Source organism: Peromyscus leucopus, chromosome 11, assembly GCF_004664715.2.
Source record: "Peromyscus leucopus breed LL Stock chromosome 11, UCI_PerLeu_2.1, whole genome shotgun sequence".
Taxonomy (NCBI): domain Eukaryota; kingdom Metazoa; phylum Chordata; class Mammalia; order Rodentia; family Cricetidae; genus Peromyscus; species Peromyscus leucopus.
This window is the reverse complement of record NC_051072.1, coordinates 513260-525642: the sequence shown is the minus strand read 5'-3', so window position 1 is coordinate 525642 and position 12383 is coordinate 513260. Positions and strand designations below refer to the sequence as shown.

Sequence of the window (12383 nt, the reverse complement as noted above, 5' to 3'; positions counted from 1 at the left end):
ATTGTTACATCAGCTCCTGCCTCTGGAATCCTGCCCTGTTTGAGTTCCTATTCTGACTTCCTTCAGTGATGAACATCAATGTTGAAATGTAAACCTGTAGCTAGAGTTTTCCTGCCTGGCCCACGGTCAGGACAAATCTCTCTCACCCGCCAGTCCCACAGCCGCTCAGACCCAACCAAGTAAACACACAGAGACCTATATTGCTTACAAACTGTATGGCCACAGCAGACTTCTTGTTATCTAGTTCTTATATTTTAAATTAACCCATGTCTATTAGTCTATAAGTTGCCACGTGGCTCGTGACTTACTGGTATCTTAACTTGTTGCTTCTCATCATGGCGGATGGCAGCATCTCTCTGCCTCAGCCTTCCACTTCCCAGAATTCTCTTCTCTGTTTGTCCTGCCTATACTTTCTGCCTGGCTGCTGGCCAATCAGCATTTTATTTATACAGAGTGATATCCACAGCATAAACCAAATAAACTTTTCCCCAACTTGCTTTTAGGTCATGATGTTTCATCACAGCAAGAGAAACCCAAGACACACATAGTTTTTGTTGTTGTTGTTATTGTTTTGGTTTTCCAGAAAGGGTTTCTCCGTGTAGCCCTGGCTGTCCTGGAACTCACTCTGTAGACCAGGTTGTCCTTGAACTCAGAAATCCTCCCTCTGCCACCTGAATGCTGGGACTAAAGGCATGCACCACCACAGCTGGGTCATTATATGTACTTCTTTAGGAGTAGAACCACACAGATTGCCATCTACAGGGTACCATGTTTATTGATGTTGTCATTGTTCAGGTGCTGTTCAGGTAGTCCTATTGTTGGGTTATAACTTCTCTCCCTTAGAAGCTTGCAAAGCATCTTCTAGTACTATGAAAACTCATCCATGAGTCAGAGGCTCTCAGGTCAGACTGAGAGAATTGTTTCTGAAATGCATTGTGTTTTCAGTGCTAAGAGGAGGTGGGCAAGGTCTCAACACTATTGGAGCAGTAGAAAGGTTTACTCTGTAACAATGATTAAATAGAAAATGTCCTTTAATAAAGGGCAAAGGGAAGCAGCAACAAGGAGGTCAATACATCTGCAAATCAAAGCAGACTGGAGAAATTTGGTGAACAGAACACTCTTTAACTTCTCAAGGGAAAATCAACTGACCTGTGTTGAAAGCATCTTTATAGCTCATACAGCATGTTGCAAAATCTACAAAAAAAAAAAAAAAAAACAAACAAACACCAAAACACACACACACACACACACACACACACACACACACACACACACACACACAAGTTCCCCTCTTTTTTAAGGATGACATTGCCTAGAACAGGGAAAATTAGTCACCATGGGGATTGGCAAGAGTTCAGAAGAGTGAAGATGGAAAACCCTGTTCTCTGACAGAACTAGAGCAGGTCCCCAAGGGAGAACACACTGCAATGATCACTCTCTAAAAGAGCCCAGCTCAAGGGGACACTGTTCTACCTGGGGAAGTGTCTCCTGTCCCAGGGCCAGCCTCCTGTGACATGCTGTGGGTGGAGGAGTGCACCTGTAAACAGGAGAGTATTTAGGAGGGATTTTACTCAATACTTTTCATGGCAAATATTTCAGGGTAATTTGAAACAGGCAAAATTAACTTTCTATGGAAAAGAAATGCAAATAATGTCTGGTGTGAGGTGGGCAACCTGTCATTCACTAAAAATTACTGCACATTCTCACTATAATTGGGAGGTGGAAATCTGCACTCTACTTGAACAGAGGCTGGTCCTAGAGTCAACAGAATGGACAGAGTAGATGTGACAACTCTTGCATCTCCTGACAGTGTCCCTCAGAAATATCTTTTCAGAGAATCAGACAAAACTAAAGACTAGCAGAAGATTGGTGGGAAGTTCAAGCCAGATGCAAAGAGAGAACTGGATTCCCAATCAGGTTCCTAACTATAGTGACCCTCCATTCAAAATAGCCTATTTACGGATTACATAACTATGCTTAAAATACACACTACACACATCATCAAGTAGCAACTCCTAGATCTCTGTCCCAGCTCTTTACCCAACAAATGTGGCATGCAACAATCATTGTTTTATTTTATTTTATTTTTTGCTTTAAACTACTATACTTGGAAATACTATGACTCAGAGAACGGAATTGGAACCATGAAAAAAGCATGGGAGACCAAATGTAATGTCCCCTTTGCGAAACATGAATTATATACTGAGAATTTAGTTTCAAAGTAAATATCACTTGCTGTGTCCATTAAATGTCTAGATGTACTTGTGAATTTTAATAATCCGTACATTGTTTCTGAGTTTCTTGAAGCAGCAAGTGTAGTGTCTCCAGTCAAGGGTTGGGACACGCACTGACATAGGTCTGACTGACTTCTGTTAAACTAGATCCTGCAGAGAAGAGAACAATGGAATGCAGTTTTGAAGAGAATAGGCAGGGCAGACAGACCTCTGAACTCAAAATATGTAACTGATATGTTACTGCATGTGATAATGACAATGGGGGGCACTATGACATGTACCAATATAACCAAAAATGATAATGTAATGAAAATCTGTGCTGCTCAGGTTTATTCCTTGCTCGTGTTTGACCCCTGTTCAATCTTTTGCAATGTCTCTCCATGGCCTCTGACATAGTCCTATACATCAATCGGCAGGAACTGGGTGTCACCAACCTGCACACATGCCTTCCTGAGTTTTCCAGATATGACATGTCTAACACAGCAGGGTTCATGCATGAGCTGTAAACACAAGGAACTCCCTCCCTCACACTGACATTAGAATACAATGAAAGAAGCCTGGGAGGAAAGAGACAGGACTGCTCAACAAGGGGACCTGGACTGGACCTGTGAAGAGCAGGAACCAACATGAGCACTTTGCTTTACTGGTTGGACATGGCAGTGCCCATGTGAAGGACAGGGAGGAAGTGGTTTTGTTCTGGCTCACTGTAAGAAGCATCTGCACACAGTGGAACCTCTGGAGTAAGGACAGGGGAAGGCATCCCTGCTGCAGAAAAAGACCCAGGAATGTAACCACAGCAGCCACATCAGTCAAGAACTGCAGAATGGAAATGAAGAAATAATGGAGTCTCAGATTAGAATGAAAGGAGCAAACTGGAAGAAATCAGTGAAACCAGAAGAAATCAGCATCAGGTCATGACAGAATCTAATGTTGTAGAATATTATTTCAAGGTGTGTTACTTTTGGTGATGCTCTGGAACATTTGTTTAATGATGCAAAGATGTTTGATTAAATAAAATTCGCCTGCTTTCAGTAGGCTGAGGCAGCAATTAGCTGACAGGAAGTGGTAGGAGGAGCCAGGTGGAGAAGGGTTTATAAGGAGGGGTGAGGAGAAGCATGAGGGCTTGGGGAGGATGTGAGCAAGGAGAGGAGGTGGGCTACCTGCTATTCAGTCTCTCTGAAGAGCAGAATTCCACCTTAACCTTTGAGTCTTGAGTTCTTTAGAGGGAGAGAGGTTTAGTTAAGGTCCCTTTGTAGCTCTGCAAGAGTTGGAGTCCAAGGGAACAGGTTTCCCTCGGGCTACGGCCCTGGGGCCTAACCGCTGCTGGTAGTGGTGGAGTTGCAGTTGCTGATTCAGACAGCTGTGGCTTAAGAGGCAGCCACCATTTAAAAAGAACAAGAATTGAACAGATTACTATCCAAAAAGAATGAACAATCACTGCAAATAGAAATATTTAAGAATTGAGAATTGTTCCTCGCATAGCAAATGCAAACAATTGTGTAATCTCCAAAATAAAGTGTCTTTAACAAAAACATGTTATGACAAAAGTTTAAATTACACCTGGAATGTATGCAGAGAAGTTAAGCACAAGTAGTTCTTAAGGCAGTAACATGCTGCTTGCATGGATTTGAAAAGCTGCACACTGTATGAAACTGGAACACAAAGTATTTCTCATGACCATGAAGGTATGTTTAAATGTTTTCAGACACAGACTCTGGCTTTGAATTTGCTGTGAAGCAGGGGAGGACCAGAGGGTCCTGTCTCCCCTTCACAAATGCAGAGATGACAGGGATGTGCAATAGAGAAGACTGAAGTTTCTTTTCTATCACAGGTCTGTTTACTTTAAATCACATGAATACACACAGGTCTGTGAGTTCTTCCTCACCCTGCTGACCTGACACAAAAGCCTGGCACTGGAACCCAAGGCCATGAGAGTTTTTCATCTGTTCCTAGAGACCCTGCTTCAGGACTAGATCAACAAGCCCAAGGCCAGGTAAAGACATGTTGACACAACCACTGTGGTCCACCCTACATAAGGGAAGACCTTTCAAAGGTTAAGAAAATCCAGCCCTCAAGGTGAGGCTTGGCATCACTTTCTACAGTTCCCTATCTTCCTGCAGAAGATGCCTCTCTCTCTGAACGGGCTGTATGTGCGTTCTCTCACCCCTAGTCAAAGCTTTTCTATAGCAGCCGATTCTGACAAATCTGTCTTCTGTGTTCCAGAATTTCCCACAGGGGAACCATTGGGCCTCAGGTTTTTCCTCTCTTAATTCTTTAGCTGGCAGACAAAATGAACACGATCAAGACCTCAAGACCGTTACATTAGCCGGCTACAGAGTTAAGGAAGGGCCCGAAATCGCATTTGCTCTACAGATTCTGAGAAATCTGAACGCGTCCACGTGAGAACGGCTCAGCTAGAGAAGCATGCTTCCCCACCAAAGCTGCTCCGTGAGCTCCCAGCTCCACCTCAGGAGCAGGCAGTCAGCTGACCGTCATTAGTTTGCAATCCTGGACTTGCACTATCATCTACTCCGCGCTGCCAGGCAGCTCTCCTGTCCCGGAAGCCCAAGGGGAACACCCAAATCATCACACAGTGCAAAGTCCCTATGGCCTTCTCCCCAGTCCTGACCTGCAACCTCACGTGACCCAGCCAGTTCAGCACAGCACCCCCAAGGCAGCTTCTTCCGCCCTCCCACCCAACCCAGTTCCGCTCCCTCCAAGACCGACCCCCGCACCCCGCAGAGTGCCTCACGCTGCGCTGCACCCTGGACCAACCTCCATGTCAGAGACGCAACTGGAATTCACATTAGGACACGACTTTTGCCAAACTTTGAGGGAGACTCACGTGTGTAGACGAAAAGCCAGACAGGGATTTCCTAGATGGCTTCCTGTGATGTCACAGTCCCAAAGACTACATTTCCCAGAAGTCTGTATGAACGAATTCCCAGAATCCAGGTATGGAGATTTCTAGAGTTTCTGGATTTGTATCTGGCTACCTGCTGTGGAGCATTGGAGGAAGAAGCTAGTCAGCAGGACATCCCTAGGAAGTGAGGCTGGTGTTCACTTCCAGTTCCACAACACTAGATTATTATTGTGAGTCGAGCCTTTGACAGAGATATTAGCCTTGTAAGTTTTCTTGTCCATATACTGTGATTTTAATATTACTACAGTGTTTAAAAATCACATTGACTCAGTTTTACTTTAAAATAACCAAGCAATACACTAATGTAGGAATGAGAAGTATCTTTTAAAGATGTGTTCAAACCAGCCGTGGTATGTGACACCTTGCTCCTACCTCCTCAGCGGTTACTTGACAAATGGACCCGGAATGAAAGGCTGAACTGGGAAATTTAAAGAGACCCTGTATCTAAGTAAAAATGAAAAGTCCAAACAAAGACGGGTTAAAGCAGTTGAGTATAATGTCTGCTTTGTCTTCACATGAAGTCCTACGAATAAATAAATAATCCTTCTTCCTCTGTACTGACACTCTGTGTGAGCCATACATGGATTTGACCCCACAATTTGGAAAACAGTTTTGTGTGAACATTGGAATCCCTACAGTGTAGAGGATTGGTGAGGGACACAGAGACAGCATAATCACTGAACAAAGTTAAATGTCCACTTCTCTGACACTTACTTACAAAGATCTCCCATAATCCATCTCAGGAGTTTTCCACCTGTACTTCTTTCCTTGAAAACTTTCAACTAGTAATCTCTGTAAACCATTTAGTTTTTGTGAGAGCTCTACTAGAATTTTACCAGTGTCTCCATGGTTTAACACAAATGCAGGTCCATATTCACCACCTGTGTGCTAGGAGCTCATGCTTATCTCCCTAGTGAAGGGTCACTGGTCCTGGGTCATTCAATCAGGACTGAAGCACAGATAGTTTAAACTATCTAAACACAGTCTAGTTTCCTATACTTCTACCATGAATATATGGTTCAGTTCTAAACCCACTTAGCTATCATCTGCATGTCCCATGAATTGTGACCCCACAGGGACTGTTAGGAGGGACACAGGACATCTGATCAATTAATATGGTGAAACTTCTCTTAATACTGCTGCGAAGCACCATGTTGACCTACCTGTTGTCCCTCAGTGTCTACACATCTAGTACAGTGATGTCATGTTCTGCTTCCATCTTGGGACAGTGTCAGCTCCATAGCACAGTTTCCTCGTTCTTTGGGTGCTGACACTGAGAAACTTTCCTAGAAGTGTAGTTTTTTCATCAGCCCCTACAATGGGCCTTCACCTTTCAAATGTAATTGCACTTCCACAACACAGAGACTTCCATGGATGTGCTCTTGGCTCTGAGCACATTAATGTGCAGTCAGTACAAATTGCCAGGATTTCCCATATTGGAGTTAATCTCTCTGACATTTACAGCTAGCTGATTTCACATGGTCTATTACTGGGAGTGCAGACAGGATCACAGATACGGGATTAGAATAGGAACACACACAACTCAAAGCAGTAACATCAACAGTACTAAAAATCTGAGTGGACTCTGGGTAAGAACTCAGGAACTTTGCCTGCCTTGAGCTCAGTGTGTGACTTGCAGGGAGCTCCACTGATGAGGACGTCTCCTCTCCTACAGTCCTTACTGTTTATGTAGCTATGAGCAGTGAGGGTTCTGTGAGTCCTGGAAATATCCAGGAATTCCCCATACCTATCACATGCTTACTTCCTGAGTTTAATGAGGCCCCCTCCAGGATGGGATGTTTCCCTTCAGTGGAAATTGCTGTTGGTCATATCACAAACAAATTCATGAGTGAGGGAGCAATGAATGCTTCTGTTCAGCACTGTTTACTGTCAAAGGCCTACTCCCAAACTATGAAGGAACACGTGTTACGAGAGGGTCTTCTGGCCTCAATAATCTACAGTAGGAGAAGTTTCTCTCCTGGGTAATTCAAGATCTCATGAAGTGAACAATCCATGCATTCTGGATAACAGAATCAAGTGCAAGATGAGCAGACAGGAAGTAGGCTGCTTTCTTGTGGTCATTTCCTGTGGTGGAGGCAGGAAGGACGACCTGAGGTAGCAGTGGGAGTCTCCTGATCAGGAGCTGCAGTGTTGGCAAGCTTGGACCTTTCCCTCTGCACATTTTTACTTTTCTGAGACCTCTGGGTATCAAAAAGCCTAACCACCCAGGGAGGTGAGGCCCCAACTCGCAGTTGGCATGGGGATTGGGCCCCTCTTGTTTCCTGTACTAGAGTGTGTGTTACCTGTGTGGTTTCTCAAGTTAGAGAAACTACCGTTGGTCCTAATGCCCGTTCTTTCTGATAAATCTCTCATACTTTCTGATGAAGCCTGCTTCCTGTAGCTAAGATAGGATATTCCCTCTGTCCCTGACATTCCTTTGCCTTATGCCTGTGATCTGCCTTTGTTTCTGCGCCCAACAAGCCTGGCCACTCTTGGTTGTGTTTCACCTTTCCCATTGTAGAAAACAATTCTCTCTTATGTATGGGCAATATTACAATCCTATGAACATATGCTGTCTTATCAAACTGAAAAGTTTCACTCTGAAGCTAGGATTTGGCATCCCGACGTCAGACCCAAGCATGTGTGCCTCTAAGGTCTAAATCTCCTGAACTGAGTCAGTCCCCTGACTCTGAGACAGGGGAAAAGGAGATCAACAAACAGCCAAGAAAAAGACATTGTGTGCCTCAGAACACCTGACAGGAACCTATGTGGAATGGAGACTACTAATGTTCATCTCTTAGAATAAAGGCGTCTGTAATAAAAGCAGGTGATACATAATGAGGATAGGAGGGACCCTCTGTCTAAAATCTCTCAGTAACAATTACAGCATCATAGGTTTATCATTGCTCTCTCAGCAAAATTCTGTTAGATTCTGTAAACATATTTAATAACAATTCTGACAAATAACTCTACATGCTGTATAAACCATAAAAGCTGCCGTATGTTTTCTATACAATTACCAGGAACCTTACATGTTAAGATGGTTAACAGTATGCACATAGGAAATACTAACTTATTACATTACCCTGCTGTGTAATTTGCATTCAACCTTCTCTTACATAGGAAATTCATAGTGAAACAACTGCCATCTTCATTACCCCAGCTGTGTCCACTCAAAATTATCACAGCTGGCCTTATTCAATATTAATATGTCTTCAGGAAAGAAAGATGGACAAGGTCATTGGACAATCTCTCATGTATCCAGTCATTTCTCTCAGCCTGAAATATGCAGTTGGCCTGTAAGGTTTGCTGTGGAAGCAAGGCTGTAAAGGGCACAAATATTAAGAAGGAGTGCCTACCCACACATCCATAGGAGAGCATCCTGCAACCAAGAATTGAGTCCCATGGCCTCAGAAGTCAGTGCAGATGGGACTGGGGAGTCAAATCCTTAGTCACTCCGTGGACCCTATGAGCCTGCTGGCGGCAGATACTAAGCTTGAGATGCAGTGCAGTCTACTATCTACAGGCTGTGATTAGAGCCACAGACCCAAAGTGGCCTCTGACACCACCACAGCATAGACTCCGGGTGCTGCAGTGACCACTGGAACCTTCACAATCATAGTGACCTCACACCACTGGAAACAGTGCTCAAGTCTCTGCACTGTCCTCACTGTTTCAGTCCTAGACTATGCTCAGGGAACCTCACACTTTAACATAGAGATATTTTGTGCCCCATTGCTTCTTGGCTAAGATCAAGTGAGATATTTGTGCCCTATGTTTATTGCTTCTTTACTCAAAACAATAAAGGACCTGAGTCAACATAGGTGTCCATGAACATATTCATGTATATATACTTTATTATAAATAAAGGCATATATATATATATATATATATATGAATGCTTTCTAGCACTAAAGAAAAATGTAATCACAAAATTTGTAGGAATATTGAAGGACTTGGAATGTATGATACTGAGATCACAGAATCTCAGAAAGAGAAAACTGTAAGTTCTTCCTCATATGCATATCCTAGACAACAACACATGTACCTGTGAACAAATTTACATAGGGTACAGCATGTAACATAGAAAAGAGGATATTAAAGGCTACATATTAGGGGGCGAGGAAGGATTGACAGCAGGCAATGAATATGGGTTGTGAGAGGACATAGGACTCAGCCTTAGCACAGTCTTCCTTGAAACCCCTGTGCCGTGAGAGCAAAGTAGACGAAGAAGCCAATGTGCAGGCTGAAGAGCAAGAGAAGATGAGGCGAAAGTGCAAGTGAGTTCGTTTGTGCCCCGTGAAGGCTGGAGGAGCAGAGGTAAGGGATGCGGAAGGCCGTGATGCCCATACAAATCGTTAGACTGCGTGCTGCTGTCGGGTTAAGTCTCAGTGACCAGGAACGTCTCCATCTGCTCACCTACATACTACCTTCCTTACAAACAGAACAGTTCAGCTGCTCCCCTGCCCTGGACCTGTGGCATTCTGGACCAGTTCTGTTGTCACCTGTGGCCAAGTGTAACTTGTGTACAATAAATCATCTTTATTGTTGTTTCAGCTGATGAATCATCAAACAAACAAAAAACAAGAGAGGGGTGCAGTGGAGTATTCCTTTATACTGTGTGAAATAGGTTACTGTCCGTGGTTAAAAAAACAAACAAAAACTGAAGAGCCAAGGGTTAGGCAGGACTTCCAGGGAAGAGAGAACCCTGAAGGGGCGGAGTCAGGAGGAGTCTCCAGCCAGACACAGGAAGTAGGAAAGCAACATGGGGCTGAGTGAAGGGGCAGAAAGTAAATTCAAAGAAATGGGTTAATTTAAGTTATAAGAGATAGTCAGAAACAAACATAAGTTATCGGTTGGTCTTTTATAATTAATAATAAGCCTCCATATCGTGATTTGGGAGCTAACAGGAGGGACAGAAAAATCTGCTTTACAAGGGGGGATATAATTGTTTTTGTTTTTGTTTTTGTTCTCTGTCGTGGATTTTGTTTTTTGCTGGTGTGGAAGTGCATTAAATTTATTCAAAAGAAACAGTGTAAAATGCAATGTGAACTCCTCAGCTTCTGCTCTAAATGTCCATCATAACTGTATAGCAATATCTTCATGAGTTATATAGTTTGGAGTTCTTGTTAATTTTGACATGTGATATCTTTTTCTTTGAAACTTTTTAAATAGTAGGGCATAAAATTAAAAAGAAATGAGAAATTGTCACTTGACAGTGTGTGTCTGTGTTATAATATTTACTCAAGAGACTGTGTGTTTCTGCTATACCATTCACTTTGAGCTGTTCATGAGATGCTTCCTACAGAGGCTGTACCTTGGAAAAAGTGTTCCTTCAGGATAAAACATTTATCCAATTAAGGATATTTCCATTTGTGAGGAAACATTCCTTTCTGGACCAAGAATAAAAAGATAATTAGCTCTCCAGAGACTCCTATAAGGAAGAAAACAGTGACTCAAATACACAGACCAAACTGATCTTTCTTCACATGTCTTTGGCCATATCGTAGCCATTTTTTTAAAAACAGGACCTTTCCACAAATCAGCCTTTATTATTTACAACAATGGAAGCTGAGACTTTCTTCCTGATTAGAACTTTGTTCATTTCTCTCTTATCTCTAATGTGTACATGAGGTAGACATGTTAAAAAACTGTTTTATAAATAAATCAACTCTAGAAGGTATGTGTTGTCTTGTAACGTTCTACCCAGCAAGTTCATTCGACTGTTATACTCCTTTCCTAACTTAATAATAATAGATAATCAGGAATAAAAGCAGCTGTCATGACTGTGGAGGTAGGAGTGAGGTAAAGGAGAGTGGAGAAGCCACTGTTCATTCTTCCTCTGTTGTACTCACAGCAAAGCCAAGTGGAAAATACAGGGTGAGTCTGGCCACATCTCATCTCTGCAAAGCCATCCCTGTCTCTTCCCTGAGGTTACAGTGATGCAGGGCTCCTTAGCCCTCAGCATCTGAGCCCTTCTGGGAGTCTTCTCACTTGATCCTTCATGCCTCCCCAGCATGATGCTAACCCTCTGTAAACTTTATGACAGGCAGCGTCAGGTGCCACCAAAACAGATCATTTGTAAGCTATCTTTCAACTGACCAAGTTTAACAACCAGTTAATGAACAGGGCCTGACCCCTAGACCGAGATAGAGCAGAGTTAGTAAAATTTTGCTTAAGAGTCCAGTCCTGAGGAGCGGTTGTGATTAGCCCTATAGGAAGCAGTTTTGCCAATATTGCCCTGAGTCCAAGGGGAAGACGGGCCATAGTGACCCTTATGCCAATGCCCCCTGTTAAATTCCTCAAGTTTCTGCCATGTACACGTTACCCTCCAGGCTTGCAAAGAGAGTAGGGTGGAGAACAGGTCCCCATCTTCTTTGGAAGGTGCTTTAGAAAGGCTGGTCTGGCTGGATATTTCCTGAAGCGTTTGTCTAATTATTCTTTATCAATAAAAAAGATGGGGAGTCAGATATTGGGGTAAGAACCTGAATGATCAGAGAAGCTGTGAAGAAGCTACCAGTGACCTCCTACTTCTCCGATCCCTCCCTCCAAAAGGGCTGAGATTGCAGCCCTGCCTTATTTTTTCCTGTCTCCTCTCTCTCCATAGTCCTCCAAAACCTCTATGGTTAATTTTGGTCACCTAATGGCTAGTTCTGCCCTCTGACTCAGAGCAAGCTCTATTGTCAGAACAATTAAAATATCACACAACAGTCTACAGCACAGGTTTCCTTCTCTTCAGCCAGTCTTTCCCTTAGTTGTACAAGGTGAGTTCACAGGATGGTGCCTGCAGCTTGGTATTTAAATGAGTATCCCTAGTTCAGTCCGCTGTATTGTCTGGCCTCCTGGTCAACTCTGTCTTATGTTACTTAAAACAGTTTTGGGGACTCCTTAAAGTATCATGCATTGACCCGTCATCCTAGAATGGGCTTTGTTAGGAGGACAAAAATTGAAAGTCAGAGTAAGGGCACAGCAAATTCCACTGTTGTGTAAGTCCCACACCACTCTCCTGGCAGGTTACATACAAGGATCCTGTGTTGACTGCATCCTCATATGTCACAAAGGGAGACAGTAAGGGCAGAGTAATGGGTATTTGCCTCTGTGGCTTGAGAAATTTCGTATGTGGGTACAAACTCTGTTACTGGGCAAGTGACTCCATCTGACCGCCATGTAAGACATGAGGAGTAATTCATCTCCCCTAGAGAGAATGAGGGTCTTCTGATCTGGCC

General features: G+C 43.3%; 1 pseudogene; it reads right to left on the bottom strand.

Annotated features, from left to right (window-relative positions):
* LOC114685535 overlaps positions 1 to 12383 on the bottom strand; it is a 58179-nt pseudogene that overhangs the window by 23735 nt on the left and 22061 nt on the right.